At 50.8% G+C, this 15,293-nt stretch overlaps 37 non-coding genes across 37 annotated transcripts; all 37 read right to left on the bottom strand.

Moving 5' to 3' along the window:
• Window positions 1–2: 2 nt before the first annotated feature.
• Window positions 3–121, bottom strand: LOC129183499 (5S ribosomal RNA). Its single transcript, XR_008570917.1, has one exon. It is a non-coding gene; the product is annotated as a 5S ribosomal RNA (ribosomal RNA).
• A 300-nt stretch (window positions 122–421) lies between these two features.
• Window positions 422–540, bottom strand: LOC129183497 (5S ribosomal RNA). The gene has a single exon (XR_008570915.1). It is a non-coding gene; the product is annotated as a 5S ribosomal RNA (ribosomal RNA).
• Window positions 541–840: 300 nt separating this feature from the next.
• LOC129183496 (5S ribosomal RNA) lies at window positions 841–959 on the bottom strand. Its single transcript, XR_008570914.1, has one exon. It is a non-coding gene; the product is annotated as a 5S ribosomal RNA (ribosomal RNA).
• Window positions 960–1,259: 300 nt separating this feature from the next.
• On the bottom strand, window positions 1,260–1,378 carry LOC129184485 (5S ribosomal RNA). Its single transcript, XR_008571860.1, has one exon. It is a non-coding gene; the product is annotated as a 5S ribosomal RNA (ribosomal RNA).
• Window positions 1,379–1,678: 300 nt separating this feature from the next.
• On the bottom strand, window positions 1,679–1,797 carry LOC129183495 (5S ribosomal RNA). The gene has a single exon (XR_008570913.1). It is a non-coding gene; the product is annotated as a 5S ribosomal RNA (ribosomal RNA).
• Window positions 1,798–2,097: 300 nt separating this feature from the next.
• On the bottom strand, window positions 2,098–2,216 carry LOC129183494 (5S ribosomal RNA). The gene has a single exon (XR_008570912.1). It is a non-coding gene; the product is annotated as a 5S ribosomal RNA (ribosomal RNA).
• A 300-nt stretch (window positions 2,217–2,516) lies between these two features.
• LOC129183493 (5S ribosomal RNA) lies at window positions 2,517–2,635 on the bottom strand. The gene has a single exon (XR_008570911.1). It is a non-coding gene; the product is annotated as a 5S ribosomal RNA (ribosomal RNA).
• A 300-nt stretch (window positions 2,636–2,935) lies between these two features.
• LOC129183387 (5S ribosomal RNA) lies at window positions 2,936–3,054 on the bottom strand. Its single transcript, XR_008570806.1, has one exon. It is a non-coding gene; the product is annotated as a 5S ribosomal RNA (ribosomal RNA).
• Window positions 3,055–3,354: 300 nt separating this feature from the next.
• LOC129184484 (5S ribosomal RNA) lies at window positions 3,355–3,473 on the bottom strand. Its single transcript, XR_008571859.1, has one exon. It is a non-coding gene; the product is annotated as a 5S ribosomal RNA (ribosomal RNA).
• A 300-nt stretch (window positions 3,474–3,773) lies between these two features.
• On the bottom strand, window positions 3,774–3,892 carry LOC129184483 (5S ribosomal RNA). Its single transcript, XR_008571858.1, has one exon. It is a non-coding gene; the product is annotated as a 5S ribosomal RNA (ribosomal RNA).
• Window positions 3,893–4,192: 300 nt separating this feature from the next.
• On the bottom strand, window positions 4,193–4,311 carry LOC129184482 (5S ribosomal RNA). The gene has a single exon (XR_008571857.1). It is a non-coding gene; the product is annotated as a 5S ribosomal RNA (ribosomal RNA).
• Window positions 4,312–4,611: 300 nt separating this feature from the next.
• Window positions 4,612–4,730, bottom strand: LOC129183492 (5S ribosomal RNA). Its single transcript, XR_008570910.1, has one exon. It is a non-coding gene; the product is annotated as a 5S ribosomal RNA (ribosomal RNA).
• Window positions 4,731–5,030: 300 nt separating this feature from the next.
• LOC129183491 (5S ribosomal RNA) lies at window positions 5,031–5,149 on the bottom strand. Its single transcript, XR_008570909.1, has one exon. It is a non-coding gene; the product is annotated as a 5S ribosomal RNA (ribosomal RNA).
• A 300-nt stretch (window positions 5,150–5,449) lies between these two features.
• LOC129183385 (5S ribosomal RNA) lies at window positions 5,450–5,568 on the bottom strand. Its single transcript, XR_008570804.1, has one exon. It is a non-coding gene; the product is annotated as a 5S ribosomal RNA (ribosomal RNA).
• A 300-nt stretch (window positions 5,569–5,868) lies between these two features.
• LOC129184480 (5S ribosomal RNA) lies at window positions 5,869–5,987 on the bottom strand. The gene has a single exon (XR_008571855.1). It is a non-coding gene; the product is annotated as a 5S ribosomal RNA (ribosomal RNA).
• Window positions 5,988–6,287: 300 nt separating this feature from the next.
• LOC129184479 (5S ribosomal RNA) lies at window positions 6,288–6,406 on the bottom strand. Its single transcript, XR_008571854.1, has one exon. It is a non-coding gene; the product is annotated as a 5S ribosomal RNA (ribosomal RNA).
• Window positions 6,407–6,706: 300 nt separating this feature from the next.
• On the bottom strand, window positions 6,707–6,825 carry LOC129184478 (5S ribosomal RNA). Its single transcript, XR_008571853.1, has one exon. It is a non-coding gene; the product is annotated as a 5S ribosomal RNA (ribosomal RNA).
• A 300-nt stretch (window positions 6,826–7,125) lies between these two features.
• Window positions 7,126–7,244, bottom strand: LOC129184477 (5S ribosomal RNA). Its single transcript, XR_008571852.1, has one exon. It is a non-coding gene; the product is annotated as a 5S ribosomal RNA (ribosomal RNA).
• A 300-nt stretch (window positions 7,245–7,544) lies between these two features.
• On the bottom strand, window positions 7,545–7,663 carry LOC129183490 (5S ribosomal RNA). The gene has a single exon (XR_008570908.1). It is a non-coding gene; the product is annotated as a 5S ribosomal RNA (ribosomal RNA).
• A 300-nt stretch (window positions 7,664–7,963) lies between these two features.
• On the bottom strand, window positions 7,964–8,082 carry LOC129183384 (5S ribosomal RNA). Its single transcript, XR_008570803.1, has one exon. It is a non-coding gene; the product is annotated as a 5S ribosomal RNA (ribosomal RNA).
• A 300-nt stretch (window positions 8,083–8,382) lies between these two features.
• LOC129184476 (5S ribosomal RNA) lies at window positions 8,383–8,501 on the bottom strand. Its single transcript, XR_008571851.1, has one exon. It is a non-coding gene; the product is annotated as a 5S ribosomal RNA (ribosomal RNA).
• A 300-nt stretch (window positions 8,502–8,801) lies between these two features.
• On the bottom strand, window positions 8,802–8,920 carry LOC129183489 (5S ribosomal RNA). Its single transcript, XR_008570907.1, has one exon. It is a non-coding gene; the product is annotated as a 5S ribosomal RNA (ribosomal RNA).
• Window positions 8,921–9,220: 300 nt separating this feature from the next.
• LOC129183383 (5S ribosomal RNA) lies at window positions 9,221–9,339 on the bottom strand. Its single transcript, XR_008570802.1, has one exon. It is a non-coding gene; the product is annotated as a 5S ribosomal RNA (ribosomal RNA).
• A 300-nt stretch (window positions 9,340–9,639) lies between these two features.
• LOC129184474 (5S ribosomal RNA) lies at window positions 9,640–9,758 on the bottom strand. The gene has a single exon (XR_008571849.1). It is a non-coding gene; the product is annotated as a 5S ribosomal RNA (ribosomal RNA).
• Window positions 9,759–10,058: 300 nt separating this feature from the next.
• Window positions 10,059–10,177, bottom strand: LOC129184473 (5S ribosomal RNA). Its single transcript, XR_008571848.1, has one exon. It is a non-coding gene; the product is annotated as a 5S ribosomal RNA (ribosomal RNA).
• A 300-nt stretch (window positions 10,178–10,477) lies between these two features.
• On the bottom strand, window positions 10,478–10,596 carry LOC129184472 (5S ribosomal RNA). Its single transcript, XR_008571847.1, has one exon. It is a non-coding gene; the product is annotated as a 5S ribosomal RNA (ribosomal RNA).
• A 300-nt stretch (window positions 10,597–10,896) lies between these two features.
• Window positions 10,897–11,015, bottom strand: LOC129184471 (5S ribosomal RNA). The gene has a single exon (XR_008571846.1). It is a non-coding gene; the product is annotated as a 5S ribosomal RNA (ribosomal RNA).
• Window positions 11,016–11,315: 300 nt separating this feature from the next.
• Window positions 11,316–11,434, bottom strand: LOC129183488 (5S ribosomal RNA). Its single transcript, XR_008570906.1, has one exon. It is a non-coding gene; the product is annotated as a 5S ribosomal RNA (ribosomal RNA).
• A 300-nt stretch (window positions 11,435–11,734) lies between these two features.
• LOC129183382 (5S ribosomal RNA) lies at window positions 11,735–11,853 on the bottom strand. The gene has a single exon (XR_008570801.1). It is a non-coding gene; the product is annotated as a 5S ribosomal RNA (ribosomal RNA).
• Window positions 11,854–12,153: 300 nt separating this feature from the next.
• LOC129184470 (5S ribosomal RNA) lies at window positions 12,154–12,272 on the bottom strand. Its single transcript, XR_008571845.1, has one exon. It is a non-coding gene; the product is annotated as a 5S ribosomal RNA (ribosomal RNA).
• A 300-nt stretch (window positions 12,273–12,572) lies between these two features.
• On the bottom strand, window positions 12,573–12,691 carry LOC129184469 (5S ribosomal RNA). Its single transcript, XR_008571844.1, has one exon. It is a non-coding gene; the product is annotated as a 5S ribosomal RNA (ribosomal RNA).
• Window positions 12,692–12,991: 300 nt separating this feature from the next.
• On the bottom strand, window positions 12,992–13,110 carry LOC129184468 (5S ribosomal RNA). Its single transcript, XR_008571843.1, has one exon. It is a non-coding gene; the product is annotated as a 5S ribosomal RNA (ribosomal RNA).
• Window positions 13,111–13,410: 300 nt separating this feature from the next.
• LOC129183486 (5S ribosomal RNA) lies at window positions 13,411–13,529 on the bottom strand. Its single transcript, XR_008570904.1, has one exon. It is a non-coding gene; the product is annotated as a 5S ribosomal RNA (ribosomal RNA).
• A 300-nt stretch (window positions 13,530–13,829) lies between these two features.
• Window positions 13,830–13,948, bottom strand: LOC129183485 (5S ribosomal RNA). The gene has a single exon (XR_008570903.1). It is a non-coding gene; the product is annotated as a 5S ribosomal RNA (ribosomal RNA).
• Window positions 13,949–14,248: 300 nt separating this feature from the next.
• Window positions 14,249–14,367, bottom strand: LOC129183381 (5S ribosomal RNA). The gene has a single exon (XR_008570800.1). It is a non-coding gene; the product is annotated as a 5S ribosomal RNA (ribosomal RNA).
• A 300-nt stretch (window positions 14,368–14,667) lies between these two features.
• LOC129184467 (5S ribosomal RNA) lies at window positions 14,668–14,786 on the bottom strand. Its single transcript, XR_008571842.1, has one exon. It is a non-coding gene; the product is annotated as a 5S ribosomal RNA (ribosomal RNA).
• Window positions 14,787–15,086: 300 nt separating this feature from the next.
• LOC129184466 (5S ribosomal RNA) lies at window positions 15,087–15,205 on the bottom strand. The gene has a single exon (XR_008571841.1). It is a non-coding gene; the product is annotated as a 5S ribosomal RNA (ribosomal RNA).
• Between the last annotated feature and the right edge of the window lie 88 nt (window positions 15,206–15,293).

The raw sequence follows: 15,293 nt of genomic DNA, 5'->3' as shown, positions 1-15,293 counted from the left end.
AAAGCTTACAGCACCTGGTATTCCCAGGCGGTCTCCCATCCAAGTACTCACCAGGCCCGCCCCTGCTTAGCTTCCGAGATCGGACGAGATCGGGCGTTCTCAGGGTAGTATGGCCGTAAGCCGGAAAGCTCTCTGAAAACTTTCCTTTTAAAGACGACACTGGTCAAACTGCGCTTCTGCAAACGGTCTCGGATGTGTGTGCACACTTTGCTGCTCGTATGGTTTTTCTGGCTGTTTTGTGCCACCGGTCGCAGCCACAGCCAGCCTGTAAGCCTGTTTGAACTTCACAGCAGATAGAAAAACACTGTAGATGGATGTTCCTCACATGAGGGCAAAATAAATACTCTTCCTCCATTCAAAGTGATGGCGTTTTCCAAGAAGTGGGAAACAGCGCCCTCTGCTGAAAGCCAAGAGCCTAAAAAGCTTACAGCACCTGGTATTCCCAGGCGGTCTCCCATCCAAGTACTCACCAGGCCCGCCCCTGCTTAGCTTCCGAGATCGGACGAGATCGGGCGTTCTCAGGGTAGTATGGCCGTAAGCCGGAAAGCTCTCTGAAAACTTTCCTTTTAAAGACGACACTGGTCAAACTGCGCTTCTGCAAACGGTCTCGGATGTGTGTGCACACTTTGCTGCTCGTATGGTTTTTCTGGCTGTTTTGTGCCACCGGTCGCAGCCACAGCCAGCCTGTAAGCCTGTTTGAACTTCACAGCAGATAGAAAAACACTGTAGATGGATGTTCCTCACATGAGGGCAAAATAAATACTCTTCCTCCATTCAAAGTGATGGCGTTTTCCAAGAAGTGGGAAACAGCGCCCTCTGCTGAAAGCCAAGAGCCTAAAAAGCTTACAGCACCTGGTATTCCCAGGCGGTCTCCCATCCAAGTACTCACCAGGCCCGCCCCTGCTTAGCTTCCGAGATCGGACGAGATCGGGCGTTCTCAGGGTAGTATGGCCGTAAGCTGGAAAGCTCTCTGAAAACTTTCCTTTTAAAGACGACACTGGTCAAACTGCGCTTCTGCAAACGGTCTCGGATGTGTGTGCACACTTTGCTGCTCGTATGGTTTTTCTGGCTGTTTTGTGCCACCGGTCGCAGCCACAGCCAGCCTGTAAGCCTGTTTGAACTTCACAGCAGAGAGAAAAACACTGTAGATGGATGTTCCTCACATGAGGGCAAAATAAATACTCTTCCTCCATTCAAAGTGATGGCGTTTTCCAAGAAGTGGGAAACAGCGCCCTCTGCTGAAAGCCAAGAGCCTAAAAAGCTTACAGCACCTGGTATTCCCAGGCGGTCTCCCATCCAAGTACTAACCAGGCCCGCCCCTGCTTAGCTTCCGAGATCGGACGAGATCGGGCGTTCTCAGGGTAGTATGGCCGTAAGCCGGAAAGCTCTCTGAAAACTTTCCTTTTAAAGACGACACTGGTCAAACTGCGCTTCTGCAAACGGTCTCGGATGTGTGTGCACACTTTGCTGCTCGTATGGTTTTTCTGGCTGTTTTGTGCCACCGGTCGCAGCCACAGCCAGCCTGTAAGCCTGTTTGAACTTCACAGCAGAGAGAAAAACACTGTAGATGGATGTTCCTCACATGAGGGCAAAATAAATACTCTTCCTCCATTCAAAGTGATGGCGTTTTCCAAGAAGTGGGAAACAGCGCCCTCTGCTGAAAGCCAAGAGCCTAAAAAGCTTACAGCACCTGGTATTCCCAGGCGGTCTCCCATCCAAGTACTCACCAGGCCCGCCCCTGCTTAGCTTCCGAGATCGGACGAGATCGGGCGTTCTCAGGGTAGTATGGCCGTAAGCCGGAAAGCTCTCTGAAAACTTTCCTTTTAAAGACGACACTGGTCAAACTGCGCTTCTGCAAACGGTCTCGGATGTGTGTGCACACTTTGCTGCTCGTATGGTTTTTCTGGCTGTTTTGTGCCACCGGTCGCAGCCACAGCCAGCCTGTAAGCCTGTTTGAACTTCACAGCAGATAGAGAAACACTGTAGATGGATGTTCCTCACATGAGGGCAAAATAAATACTCTTCCTCCATTCAAAGTGATGGCGTTTTCCAAGAAGTGGGAAACAGCGCCCTCTGCTGAAAGCCAAGAGCCTAAAAAGCTTACAGCACCTGGTATTCCCAGGCGGTCTCCCATCCAAGTACTCACCAGGCCCGCCCCTGCTTAGCTTCCGAGATCGGACGAGATCGGGCGTTCTCAGGGTAGTATGGCCGTAAGCCGGAAAGCTCTCTGAAAACTTTCCTTTTAAAGACGACACTGGTCAAACTGCGCTTCTGCAAACGGTCTCGGATGTGTGTGCACACTTTGCTGCTCGTATGGTTTTTCTGGCTGTTTTGTGCCACCGGTCGCAGCCACAGCCAGCCTGTAAGCCTGTTTGAACTTCACAGCAGATAGAAAAACACTGTAGATGGATGTTCCTCACATGAGGGCAAAATAAATACTCTTCCTCCATTCAAAGTGATGGCGTTTTCCAAGAAGTGGGAAACAGCGCCCTCTGCTGAAAGCCAAGAGCCTAAAAAGCTTACAGCACCTGGTATTCCCAGGCGGTCTCCCATCCAAGTACTCACCAGGCCCGCCCCTGCTTAGCTTCCGAGATCGGACGAGATCGGGCGTTCTCAGGGTAGTATGGCCGTAAGCTGGAAAGCTCTCTGAAAACTTTCCTTTTAAAGACGACACTGGTCAAACTGCGCTTCTGCAAACGGTCTCGGATGTGTGTGCACACTTTGCTGCTCGTATGGTTTTTCTGGCTGTTTTGTGCCACCGGTCGCAGCCACAGCCAGCCTGTAAGCCTGTTTGAACTTCACAGCAGAGAGAAAAACACTGTAGATGGATGTTCCTCACATGAGGGCAAAATAAATACTCTTCCTCCATTCAAAGTGATGGCGTTTTCCAAGAAGTGGGAAACAGCGCCCTCTGCTGAAAGCCAAGAGCCTAAAAAGCTTACAGCACCTGGTATTCCCAGGCGGTCTCCCATCCAAGTACTAACCAGGCCCGCCCCTGCTTCGCTTCCGAGATCGGACGAGATCGGGCGTTCTCAGGGTAGTATGGCCGTAAGCCGGAAAGCTCTCTGAAAACTTTCCTTTTAAAGACGACACTGGTCAAACTGCGCTTCTGCAAACGGTCTCGGATGTGTGTGCACACTTTGCTGCTCGTATGGTTTTTCTGGCTGTTTTGTGCCACCGGTCGCAGCCACAGCCAGCCTGTAAGCCTGTTTGAACTTCACAGCAGAGAGAAAAACACTGTAGATGGATGTTCCTCACATGAGGGCAAAATAAATACTCTTCCTCCATTCAAAGTGATGGCGTTTTCCAAGAGGTGGGAAACAGCGCCCTCTGCTGAAAGCCAAGAGCCTAAAAAGCTTACAGCACCTGGTATTCCCAGGCGGTCTCCCATCCAAGTACTAACCAGGCCCGCCCCTGCTTAGCTTCCGAGATCGGACGAGATCGGGCGTTCTCAGGGTAGTATGGCCGTAAGCCGGAAAGCTCTCTGAAAACTTTCCTTTTAAAGACGACACTGGTCAAACTGCGCTTCTGCAAACGGTCTCGGATGTGTGTGCACACTTTGCTGCTCGTATGGTTTTTCTGGCTGTTTTGTGCCACCGGTCGCAGCCACAGCCAGCCTGTAAGCCTGTTTGAACTTCACAGCAGATAGAAAAACACTGTAGATGGATGTTCCTCACATGAGGGCAAAATAAATACTCTTCCTCCATTCAAAGTGATGGCGTTTTCCAAGAAGTGGGAAACAGCGCCCTCTGCTGAAAGCCAAGAGCCTAAAAAGCTTACAGCACCTGGTATTCCCAGGCGGTCTCCCATCCAAGTACTAACCAGGCCCGCCCCTGCTTAGCTTCCGAGATCGGACGAGATCGGGCGTTCTCAGGGTAGTATGGCCGTAAGCCGGAAAGCTCTCTGAAAACTTTCCTTTTAAAGACGACACTGGTCAAACTGCGCTTCTGCAAACGGTCTCGGATGTGTGTGCACACTTTGCTGCTCGTATGGTTTTTCTGGCTGTTTTGTGCCACCGGTCGCAGCCACAGCCAGCCTGTAAGCCTGTTTGAACTTCACAGCAGATAGAAAAACACTGTAGATGGATGTTCCTCACATGAGGGCAAAATAAATACTCTTCCTCCATTCAAAGTGATGGCGTTTTCCAAGAAGTGGGAAACAGCGCCCTCTGCTGAAAGCCAAGAGCCTAAAAAGCTTACAGCACCTGGTATTCCCAGGCGGTCTCCCATCCAAGTACTAACCAGGCCCGCCCCTGCTTAGCTTCCGAGATCGGACGAGATCGGGCGTTCTCAGGGTAGTATGGCCGTAAGCCGGAAAGCTCTCTGAAAACTTTCCTTTTAAAGACGACACTGGTCAAACTGCGCTTCTGCAAATGGTCTCGGATGTGTGTGCACACTTTGCTGCTCGTATGGTTTTTCTGGCTGTTTTGTGCCACCGGTCGCAGCCACAGCCAGCCTGTAAGCCTGTTTGAACTTCACAGCAGAGAGAAAAACACTGTAGATGGATGTTCCTCACATGAGGGCAAAATAAATACTCTTCCTCCATTCAAAGTGATGGCGTTTTCCAAGAAGTGGGAAACAGCGCCCTCTGCTGAAAGCCAAGAGCCTAAAAAGCTTACAGCACCTGGTATTCCCAGGCGGTCTCCCATCCAAGTACTCACCAGGCCCGCCCCTGCTTAGCTTCCGAGATCGGACGAGATCGGGCGTTCTCAGGGTAGTATGGCCGTAAGCCGGAAAGCTCTCTGAAAACTTTCCTTTTAAAGACGACACTGGTCAAACTGCGCTTCTGCAAACGGTCTCGGATGTGTGTGCACACTTTGCTGCTCGTATGGTTTTTCTGGCTGTTTTGTGCCACCGGTCGCAGCCACAGCCAGCCTGTAAGCCTGTTTGAACTTCACAGCAGATAGAAAAACACTGTAGATGGATGTTCCTCACATGAGGGCAAAATAAATACTCTTCCTCCATTCAAAGTGATGGCGTTTTCCAAGAAGTGGGAAACAGCGCCCTCTGCTGAAAGCCAAGAGCCTAAAAAGCTTACAGCACCTGGTATTCCCAGGCGGTCTCCCATCCAAGTACTCACCAGGCCCGCCCCTGCTTAGCTTCCGAGATCGGACGAGATCGGGCGTTCTCAGGGTAGTATGGCCGTAAGCCGGAAAGCTCTCTGAAAACTTTCCTTTTAAAGACGACACTGGTCAAACTGCGTTTCTGCAAACGGTCTCGGATGTGTGTGCACACTTTGCTGCTCGTATGGTTTTTCTGGCTGTTTTGTGCCACCGGTCGCAGCCACAGCCAGCCTGTAAGCCTGTTTGAACTTCACAGCAGAGAGAAAAACACTGTAGATGGATGTTCCTCACATGAGGGCAAAATAAATACTCTTCCTCCATTCAAAGTGATGGCGTTTTCCAAGAAGTGGGAAACAGCGCCCTCTGCTGAAAGCCAAGAGCCTAAAAAGCTTACAGCACCTGGTATTCCCAGGCGGTCTCCCATCCAAGTACTAACCAGGCCCGCCCCTGCTTCGCTTCCGAGATCGGACGAGATCGGGCGTTCTCAGGGTAGTATGGCCGTAAGCCGGAAAGCTCTCTGAAAACTTTCCTTTTAAAGACGACACTGGTCAAACTGCGCTTCTGCAAACGGTCTCGGATGTGTGTGCACACTTTGCTGCTCGTATGGTTTTTCTGGCTGTTTTGTGCCACCGGTCGCAGCCACAGCCAGCCTGTAAGCCTGTTTGAACTTCACAGCAGATAGAAAAACACTGTAGATGGATGTTCCTCACATGAGGGCAAAATAAATACTCTTCCTCCATTAAAAGTGATGGCGTTTTCCAAGAAGTGGGAAACAGCGCCCTCTGCTGAAAGCCAAGAGCCTGAAAAGCTTACAGCACCTGGTATTCCCAGGCGGTCTCCCATCCAAGTACTAACCAGGCCCGCCCCTGCTTAGCTTCCGAGATCGGACGAGATCGGGCGTTCTCAGGGTAGTATGGCCGTAAGCCGGAAAGCTCTCTGAAAACTTTCCTTTTAAAGACGACACTGGTCAAACTGCGCTTCTGCAAACGGTCTCGGATGTGTGTGCACACTTTGCTGCTCGTATGGTTTTTCTGGCTGTTTTGTGCCACCGGTCGCAGCCACAGCCAGCCTGTAAGCCTGTTTGAACTTCACAGCAGATAGAAAAACACTGTAGATGGATGTTCCTCACATGAGGGCAAAATAAATACTCTTCCTCCATTCAAAGTGATGGCGTTTTCCAAGAAGTGGGAAACAGCGCCCTCTGCTGAAAGCCAAGAGCCTAAAAAGCTTACAGCACCTGGTATTCCCAGGCGGTCTCCCATCCAAGTACTAACCAGGCCCGCCCCTGCTTAGCTTCCGAGATCGGACGAGATCGGGCGTTCTCAGGGTAGTATGGCCGTAAGCCGGAAAGCTCTCTGAAAACTTTCCTTTTAAAGACGACACTGGTCAAACTGCGCTTCTGCAAACGGTCTCGGATGTGTGTGCACACTTTGCTGCTCGTATGGTTTTTCTGGCTGTTTTGTGCCACCGGTCGCAGCCACAGCCAGCCTGTAAGCCTGTTTGAACTTCACAGCAGAGAGAAAAACACTGTAGATGGATGTTCCTCACATGAGGGCAAAATAAATACTCTTCCTCCATTCAAAGTGATGGCGTTTTCCAAGAGGTGGGAAACAGCGCCCTCTGCTGAAAGCCAAGAGCCTAAAAAGCTTACAGCACCTGGTATTCCCAGGCGGTCTCCCATCCAAGTACTAACCAGGCCCGCCCCTGCTTAGCTTCCGAGATCGGACGAGATCGGGCGTTCTCAGGGTAGTATGGCCGTAAGCCGGAAAGCTCTCTGAAAACTTTCCTTTTAAAGACGACACTGGTCAAACTGCGCTTCTGCAAACGGTCTCGGATGTGTGTGCACACTTTGCTGCTCGTATGGTTTTTCTGGCTGTTTTGTGCCACCGGTCGCAGCCACAGCCAGCCTGTAAGCCTGTTTGAACTTCACAGCAGATAGAAAAACACTGTAGATGGATGTTCCTCACATGAGGGCAAAATAAATACTCTTCCTCCATTCAAAGTGATGGCGTTTTCCAAGAAGTGGGAAACAGCGCCCTCTGCTGAAAGCCAAGAGCCTAAAAAGCTTACAGCACCTGGTATTCCCAGGCGGTCTCCCATCCAAGTACTAACCAGGCCCGCCCCTGCTTAGCTTCCGAGATCGGACGAGATCGGGCGTTCTCAGGGTAGTATGGCCGTAAGCCGGAAAGCTCTCTGAAAACTTTCCTTTTAAAGACGACACTGGTCAAACTGCGCTTCTGCAAACGGTCTCGGATGTGTGTGCACACTTTGCTGCTCGTATGGTTTTTCTGGCTGTTTTGTGCCACCGGTCGCAGCCACAGCCAGCCTGTAAGCCTGTTTGAACTTCACAGCAGATAGAAAAACACTGTAGATGGATGTTCCTCACATGAGGGCAAAATAAATACTCTTCCTCCATTCAAAGTGATGGCGTTTTCCAAGAAGTGGGAAACAGCGCCCTCTGCTGAAAGCCAAGAGCCTAAAAAGCTTACAGCACCTGGTATTCCCAGGCGGTCTCCCATCCAAGTACTCACCAGGCCCGCCCCTGCTTAGCTTCCGAGATCGGACGAGATCGGGCGTTCTCAGGGTAGTATGGCCGTAAGCTGGAAAGCTCTCTGAAAACTTTCCTTTTAAAGACGACACTGGTCAAACTGCGCTTCTGCAAACGGTCTCGGATGTGTGTGCACACTTTGCTGCTCGTATGGTTTTTCTGGCTGTTTTGTGCCACCGGTCGCAGCCACAGCCAGCCTGTAAGCCTGTTTGAACTTCACAGCAGAGAGAAAAACACTGTAGATGGATGTTCCTCACATGAGGGCAAAATAAATACTCTTCCTCCATTCAAAGTGATGGCGTTTTCCAAGAAGTGGGAAACAGCGCCCTCTGCTGAAAGCCAAGAGCCTAAAAAGCTTACAGCACCTGGTATTCCCAGGCGGTCTCCCATCCAAGTACTAACCAGGCCCGCCCCTGCTTCGCTTCCGAGATCGGACGAGATCGGGCGTTCTCAGGGTAGTATGGCCGTAAGCCGGAAAGCTCTCTGAAAACTTTCCTTTTAAAGACGACACTGGTCAAACTGCGCTTCTGCAAACGGTCTCGGATGTGTGTGCACACTTTGCTGCTCGTATGGTTTTTCTGGCTGTTTTGTGCCACCGGTCGCAGCCACAGCCAGCCTGTAAGCCTGTTTGAACTTCACAGCAGAGAGAAAAACACTGTAGATGGATGTTCCTCACATGAGGGCAAAATAAATACTCTTCCTCCATTCAAAGTGATGGCGTTTTCCAAGAGGTGGGAAACAGCGCCCTCTGCTGAAAGCCAAGAGCCTAAAAAGCTTACAGCACCTGGTATTCCCAGGCGGTCTCCCATCCAAGTACTAACCAGGCCCGCCCCTGCTTAGCTTCCGAGATCGGACGAGATCGGGCGTTCTCAGGGTAGTATGGCCGTAAGCCGGAAAGCTCTCTGAAAACTTTCCTTTTAAAGACGACACTGGTCAAACTGCGCTTCTGCAAACGGTCTCGGATGTGTGTGCACACTTTGCTGCTCGTATGGTTTTTCTGGCTGTTTTGTGCCACCGGTCGCAGCCACAGCCAGCCTGTAAGCCTGTTTGAACTTCACAGCAGATAGAAAAACACTGTAGATGGATGTTCCTCACATGAGGGCAAAATAAATACTCTTCCTCCATTCAAAGTGATGGCGTTTTCCAAGAAGTGGGAAACAGCGCCCTCTGCTGAAAGCCAAGAGCCTAAAAAGCTTACAGCACCTGGTATTCCCAGGCGGTCTCCCATCCAAGTACTCACCAGGCCCGCCCCTGCTTAGCTTCCGAGATCGGACGAGATCGGGCGTTCTCAGGGTAGTATGGCCGTAAGCCGGAAAGCTCTCTGAAAACTTTCCTTTTAAAGACGACACTGGTCAAACTGCGTTTCTGCAAACGGTCTCGGATGTGTGTGCACACTTTGCTGCTCGTATGGTTTTTCTGGCTGTTTTGTGCCACCGGTCGCAGCCACAGCCAGCCTGTAAGCCTGTTTGAACTTCACAGCAGAGAGAAAAACACTGTAGATGGATGTTCCTCACATGAGGGCAAAATAAATACTCTTCCTCCATTCAAAGTGATGGCGTTTTCCAAGAAGTGGGAAACAGCGCCCTCTGCTGAAAGCCAAGAGCCTAAAAAGCTTACAGCACCTGGTATTCCCAGGCGGTCTCCCATCCAAGTACTAACCAGGCCCGCCCCTGCTTCGCTTCCGAGATCGGACGAGATCGGGCGTTCTCAGGGTAGTATGGCCGTAAGCCGGAAAGCTCTCTGAAAACTTTCCTTTTAAAGACGACACTGGTCAAACTGCGCTTCTGCAAACGGTCTCGGATGTGTGTGCACACTTTGCTGCTCGTATGGTTTTTCTGGCTGTTTTGTGCCACCGGTCGCAGCCACAGCCAGCCTGTAAGCCTGTTTGAACTTCACAGCAGATAGAAAAACACTGTAGATGGATGTTCCTCACATGAGGGCAAAATAAATACTCTTCCTCCATTAAAAGTGATGGCGTTTTCCAAGAAGTGGGAAACAGCGCCCTCTGCTGAAAGCCAAGAGCCTGAAAAGCTTACAGCACCTGGTATTCCCAGGCGGTCTCCCATCCAAGTACTAACCAGGCCCGCCCCTGCTTAGCTTCCGAGATCGGACGAGATCGGGCGTTCTCAGGGTAGTATGGCCGTAAGCCGGAAAGCTCTCTGAAAACTTTCCTTTTAAAGACGACACTGGTCAAACTGCGCTTCTGCAAACGGTCTCGGATGTGTGTGCACACTTTGCTGCTCGTATGGTTTTTCTGGCTGTTTTGTGCCACCGGTCGCAGCCACAGCCAGCCTGTAAGCCTGTTTGAACTTCACAGCAGATAGAAAAACACTGTAGATGGATGTTCCTCACATGAGGGCAAAATAAATACTCTTCCTCCATTCAAAGTGATGGCGTTTTCCAAGAAGTGGGAAACAGCGCCCTCTGCTGAAAGCCAAGAGCCTAAAAAGCTTACAGCACCTGGTATTCCCAGGCGGTCTCCCATCCAAGTACTAACCAGGCCCGCCCCTGCTTAGCTTCCGAGATCGGACGAGATCGGGCGTTCTCAGGGTAGTATGGCCGTAAGCCGGAAAGCTCTCTGAAAACTTTCCTTTTAAAGACGACACTGGTCAAACTGCGCTTCTGCAAACGGTCTCGGATGTGTGTGCACACTTTGCTGCTCGTATGGTTTTTCTGGCTGTTTTGTGCCACCGGTCGCAGCCACAGCCAGCCTGTAAGCCTGTTTGAACTTCACAGCAGAGAGAAAAACACTGTAGATGGATGTTCCTCACATGAGGGCAAAATAAATACTCTTCCTCCATTCAAAGTGATGGCGTTTTCCAAGAGGTGGGAAACAGCGCCCTCTGCTGAAAGCCAAGAGCCTAAAAAGCTTACAGCACCTGGTATTCCCAGGCGGTCTCCCATCCAAGTACTAACCAGGCCCGCCCCTGCTTAGCTTCCGAGATCGGACGAGATCGGGCGTTCTCAGGGTAGTATGGCCGTAAGCCGGAAAGCTCTCTGAAAACTTTCCTTTTAAAGACGACACTGGTCAAACTGCGCTTCTGCAAACGGTCTCGGATGTGTGTGCACACTTTGCTGCTCGTATGGTTTTTCTGGCTGTTTTGTGCCACCGGTCGCAGCCACAGCCAGCCTGTAAGCCTGTTTGAACTTCACAGCAGATAGAAAAACACTGTAGATGGATGTTCCTCACATGAGGGCAAAATAAATACTCTTCCTCCATTCAAAGTGATGGCGTTTTCCAAGAAGTGGGAAACAGCGCCCTCTGCTGAAAGCCAAGAGCCTAAAAAGCTTACAGCACCTGGTATTCCCAGGCGGTCTCCCATCCAAGTACTAACCAGGCCCGCCCCTGCTTAGCTTCCGAGATCGGACGAGATCGGGCGTTCTCAGGGTAGTATGGCCGTAAGCCGGAAAGCTCTCTGAAAACTTTCCTTTTAAAGACGACACTGGTCAAACTGCGCTTCTGCAAACGGTCTCGGATGTGTGTGCACACTTTGCTGCTCGTATGGTTTTTCTGGCTGTTTTGTGCCACCGGTCGCAGCCACAGCCAGCCTGTAAGCCTGTTTGAACTTCACAGCAGATAGAAAAACACTGTAGATGGATGTTCCTCACATGAGGGCAAAATAAATACTCTTCCTCCATTCAAAGTGATGGCGTTTTCCAAGAAGTGGGAAACAGCGCCCTCTGCTGAAAGCCAAGAGCCTAAAAAGCTTACAGCACCTGGTATTCCCAGGCGGTCTCCCATCCAAGTACTCACCAGGCCCGCCCCTGCTTAGCTTCCGAGATCGGACGAGATCGGGCGTTCTCAGGGTAGTATGGCCGTAAGCTGGAAAGCTCTCTGAAAACTTTCCTTTTAAAGACGACACTGGTCAAACTGCGCTTCTGCAAACGGTCTCGGATGTGTGTGCACACTTTGCTGCTCGTATGGTTTTTCTGGCTGTTTTGTGCCACCGGTCGCAGCCACAGCCAGCCTGTAAGCCTGTTTGAACTTCACAGCAGAGAGAAAAACACTGTAGATGGATGTTCCTCACATGAAGGCAAAATAAATACTCTTCCTCCATTCAAAGTGATGGCGTTTTCCAAGAAGTGGGAAACAGCGCCCTCTGCTGAAAGCCAAGAGCCTAAAAAGCTTACAGCACCTGGTATTCCCAGGCGGTCTCCCATCCAAGTACTAACCAGGCCCGCCCCTGCTTCGCTTCCGAGATCGGACGAGATCGGGCGTTCTCAGGGTAGTATGGCCGTAAGCCGGAAAGCTCTCTGAAAACTTTCCTTTTAAAGACGACACTGGTCAAACTGCGCTTCTGCAAACGGTCTCGGATGTGTGTGCACACTTTGCTGCTCGTATGGTTTTTCTGGCTGTTTTGTGCCACCGGTCGCAGCCACAGCCAGCCTGTAAGCCTGTTTGAACTTCACAGCAGAGAGAAAAACACTGTAGATGGATGTTCCTCACATGAGGGCAAAATAAATACTCTTCCTCCATTCAAAGTGATGGCGTTTTCCAAGAGGTGGGAAACAGCGCCCTCTGCTGAAAGCCAAGAGCCTAAAAAGCTTACAGCACCTGGTATTCCCAGGCGGTCTCCCATCCAAGTACTAACCAGGCCCGCCCCTGCTTAGCTTCCGAGATCGGACGAGATCGGGCGTTCTCAGGGTAGTATGGCCGTAAGCCGGAAAGCTCTCTGAAAACTTTCCTTTTAAAGACGACACTGGTCAAACTGCGCTTCTGCAAACGGTCTCGGATGTGTGTGCACACTTTGCTGCTCGTATGGTTTTTCTGGCTGTTTTGTGCCACCGGTCGCAGCCACAGCCAGCCTGTAAGCCTGTTTGAACTTCACAGCAGATAGAAAAACACTGTAGATGGATGTTCCTCACATGAGGGCAAAATAAATACTCTTCCTCCATTCAAAGTGATGGCGTTTTCCAAGAAGTGGGAAACAGCGCCCTCTGCTGAAAGCCAAGAGCCTAAAAAGCTTACAGCACCTGGTATTCCCAGGCGGTCTCCCATCCAAGTACTAACCAGGCCCGCCCCTGCTTAGCTTCCGAGATCGGACGAGATCGGGCGTTCTCAGGGTAGTATGGCCGTAAGCCGGAAAGCTCTCTGAAAACTTTCCTTTTAAAGACGACACTGGTCAAACTGCGCTTCTGCAAACGGTCTCGGATGTGTGTGCACACTTTGCTGCTCGTATGGTTTTTCTGGCTGTTTTGTGCCACCGGTCGCAGCCACAGCCAGCCTGTAAGCCTGTTTGAACTTCACAGCAGATAGAAAAACACTGTAGATGGATGTTCCTCACATGAGGGCAAAATAAATACTCTTCCTCCATTCAAAGTGATGGCGTTTTCCAAGAAGTGGGAAACAGCGCCCTCTGCTGAAAGCCAAGAGCCTAAAAAGCTTACAGCACCTGGTATTCCCAGGCGGTCTCCCATCCAAGTACTAACCAGGCCCGCCCCTGCTTAGCTTCCGAGATCGGACGAGATCGGGCGTTCTCAGGGTAGTATGGCCGTAAGCCGGAAAGCTCTCTGAAAACTTTCCTTTTAAAGACGACACTGGTCAAACTGCGCTTCTGCAAATGGTCTCGGATGTGTGTGCACACTTTGCTGCTCGTATGGTTTTTCTGGCTGTTTTGTGCCACCGGTCGCAGCCACAGCCAGCCTGTAAGCCTGTTTGAACTTCACAGCAGAGAGAAAAACACTGTAGATGGATGTTCCTCACATGAGGGCAAAATAAATACTCTTCCTCCATTCAAAGTGATGGCGTTTTCCAAGAAGTGGGAAACAGCGCCCTCTGCTGAAAGCCAAGAGCCTAAAAAGCTTACAGCACCTGGTATTCCCAGGCGGTCTCCCATCCAAGTACTCACCAGGCCCGCCCCTGCTTAGCTTCCGAGATCGGACGAGATCGGGCGTTCTCAGGGTAGTATGGCCGTAAGCCGGAAAGCTCTCTGAAAACTTTCCTTTTAAAGACGACACTGGTCAAACTGCGCTTCTGCAAACGGTCTCGGATGTGTGTGCACACTTTGCTGCTCGTATGGTTTTTCTGGCTGTTTTGTGCCACCGGTCGCAGCCACAGCCAGCCTGTAAGCCTGTTTGAACTTCACAGCAGATAGAAAAACACTGTAGATGGATGTTCCTCACATGAGGGCAAAATAAATACTCTTCCTCCATTCAAAGTGATGGCGTTTTCCAAGAAGTGGGAAACAGCGCCCTCTGCTGAAAGCCAAGAGCCTAAAAAGCTTACAGCACCTGGTATTCCCAGGCGGTCTCCCATCCAAGTACTCACCAGGCCCGCCCCTGCTTAGCTTCCGAGATCGGACGAGATCGGGCGTTCTCAGGGTAGTATGGCCGTAAGCCGGAAAGCTCTCTGAAAACTTTCCTTTTAAAGACGACACTGGTCAAACTGCGTTTCTGCAAACGGTCTCGGATGTGTGTGCACACTTTGCTGCTCGTATGGTTTTTCTGGCTGTTTTGTGCCACCGGTCGCAGCCACAGCCAGCCTGTAAGCCTGTTTGAACTTCACAGCAGAGAGAAAAACACTGTAGATGGATGTTCCTCACATGAGGGCAAAATAAATACTCTTCCTCCATTCAAAGTGATGGCGTTTTCCAAGAAGTGGGAAACAGCGCCCTCTGCTGAAAGCCAAGAGCCTAAAAAGCTTACAGCACCTGGTATTCCCAGGCGGTCTCCCATCCAAGTACTAACCAGGCCCGCCCCTGCTTCGCTTCCGAGATCGGACGAGATCGGGCGTTCTCAGGGTAGTATGGCCGTAAGCCGGAAAGCTCTCTGAAAACTTTCCTTTTAAAGACGACACTGGTCAAACTGCGCTTCTGCAAACGGTCTCGGATGTGTGTGCACACTTTGCTGCTCGTATGGTTTTTCTGGCTGTTTTGTGCCACCGGTCGCAGCCACAGCCAGCCTGTAAGCCTGTTTGAACTTCACAGCAGATAGAAAAACACTGTAGATGGATGTTCCTCACATGAGGGCAAAATAAATACTCTTCCTCCATTAAAAGTGATGGCGTTTTCCAAGAAGTGGGAAACAGCGCCCTCTGCTGAAAGCCAAGAGCCTGAAAAGCTTACAGCACCTGGTATTCCCAGGCGGTCTCCCATCCAAGTACTAACCAGGCCCGCCCCTGCTTAGCTTCCGAGATCGGACGAGATCGGGCGTTCTCAGGGTAGTATGGCCGTAAGCCGGAAAGCTCTCTGAAAACTTTCCTTTTAAAGACGACACTGGTCAAACTGCGCTTCTGCAAACGGTCTCGGATGTGTGTGCACACTTTGCTGCTCGTATGGTTTTTCTGGCTGTTTTGTGCCACCGGTCGCAGCCACAGCCAGCCTGTAAGCCTGTTTGAACTTCACAGCAGAGAGAAAAACACTGTAGATGGATGTTCCTCACATGAGGGCAAAATAAATACTCTTCCTCCATTCAAAGTGATGGCGTTTTCCAAGAGGTGGGAAACAGCGCCCTCTGCTGAAAGCCAAGAGCCTAAAAAGCTTACAGCACCTGGTATTCCCAGGCGGTCTCCCATCCAAGTACTAACCAGGCCCGCCCCTGCTTAGCTTCCGAGATCGGACGAGATCGGGCGTTCTCAGGGTAGTATGGCCGTAAGCCGGAAAGCTCTCTGAAAACTTTCCTTTTAAAGACGACACTGGTCAAACTGCGCTTCTGCAAACGGTCTCGGATGTGTGTGCACACTTT

This window comes from Dunckerocampus dactyliophorus, chromosome 6 (assembly GCF_027744805.1).
Source record: "Dunckerocampus dactyliophorus isolate RoL2022-P2 chromosome 6, RoL_Ddac_1.1, whole genome shotgun sequence".
Classification (NCBI taxonomy): Eukaryota; Metazoa; Chordata; class Actinopteri; order Syngnathiformes; family Syngnathidae; genus Dunckerocampus; species Dunckerocampus dactyliophorus.
The sequence above is the reverse complement of the archived record's forward strand: the minus strand, read 5'-3'. Positions and strand labels throughout refer to the sequence as shown.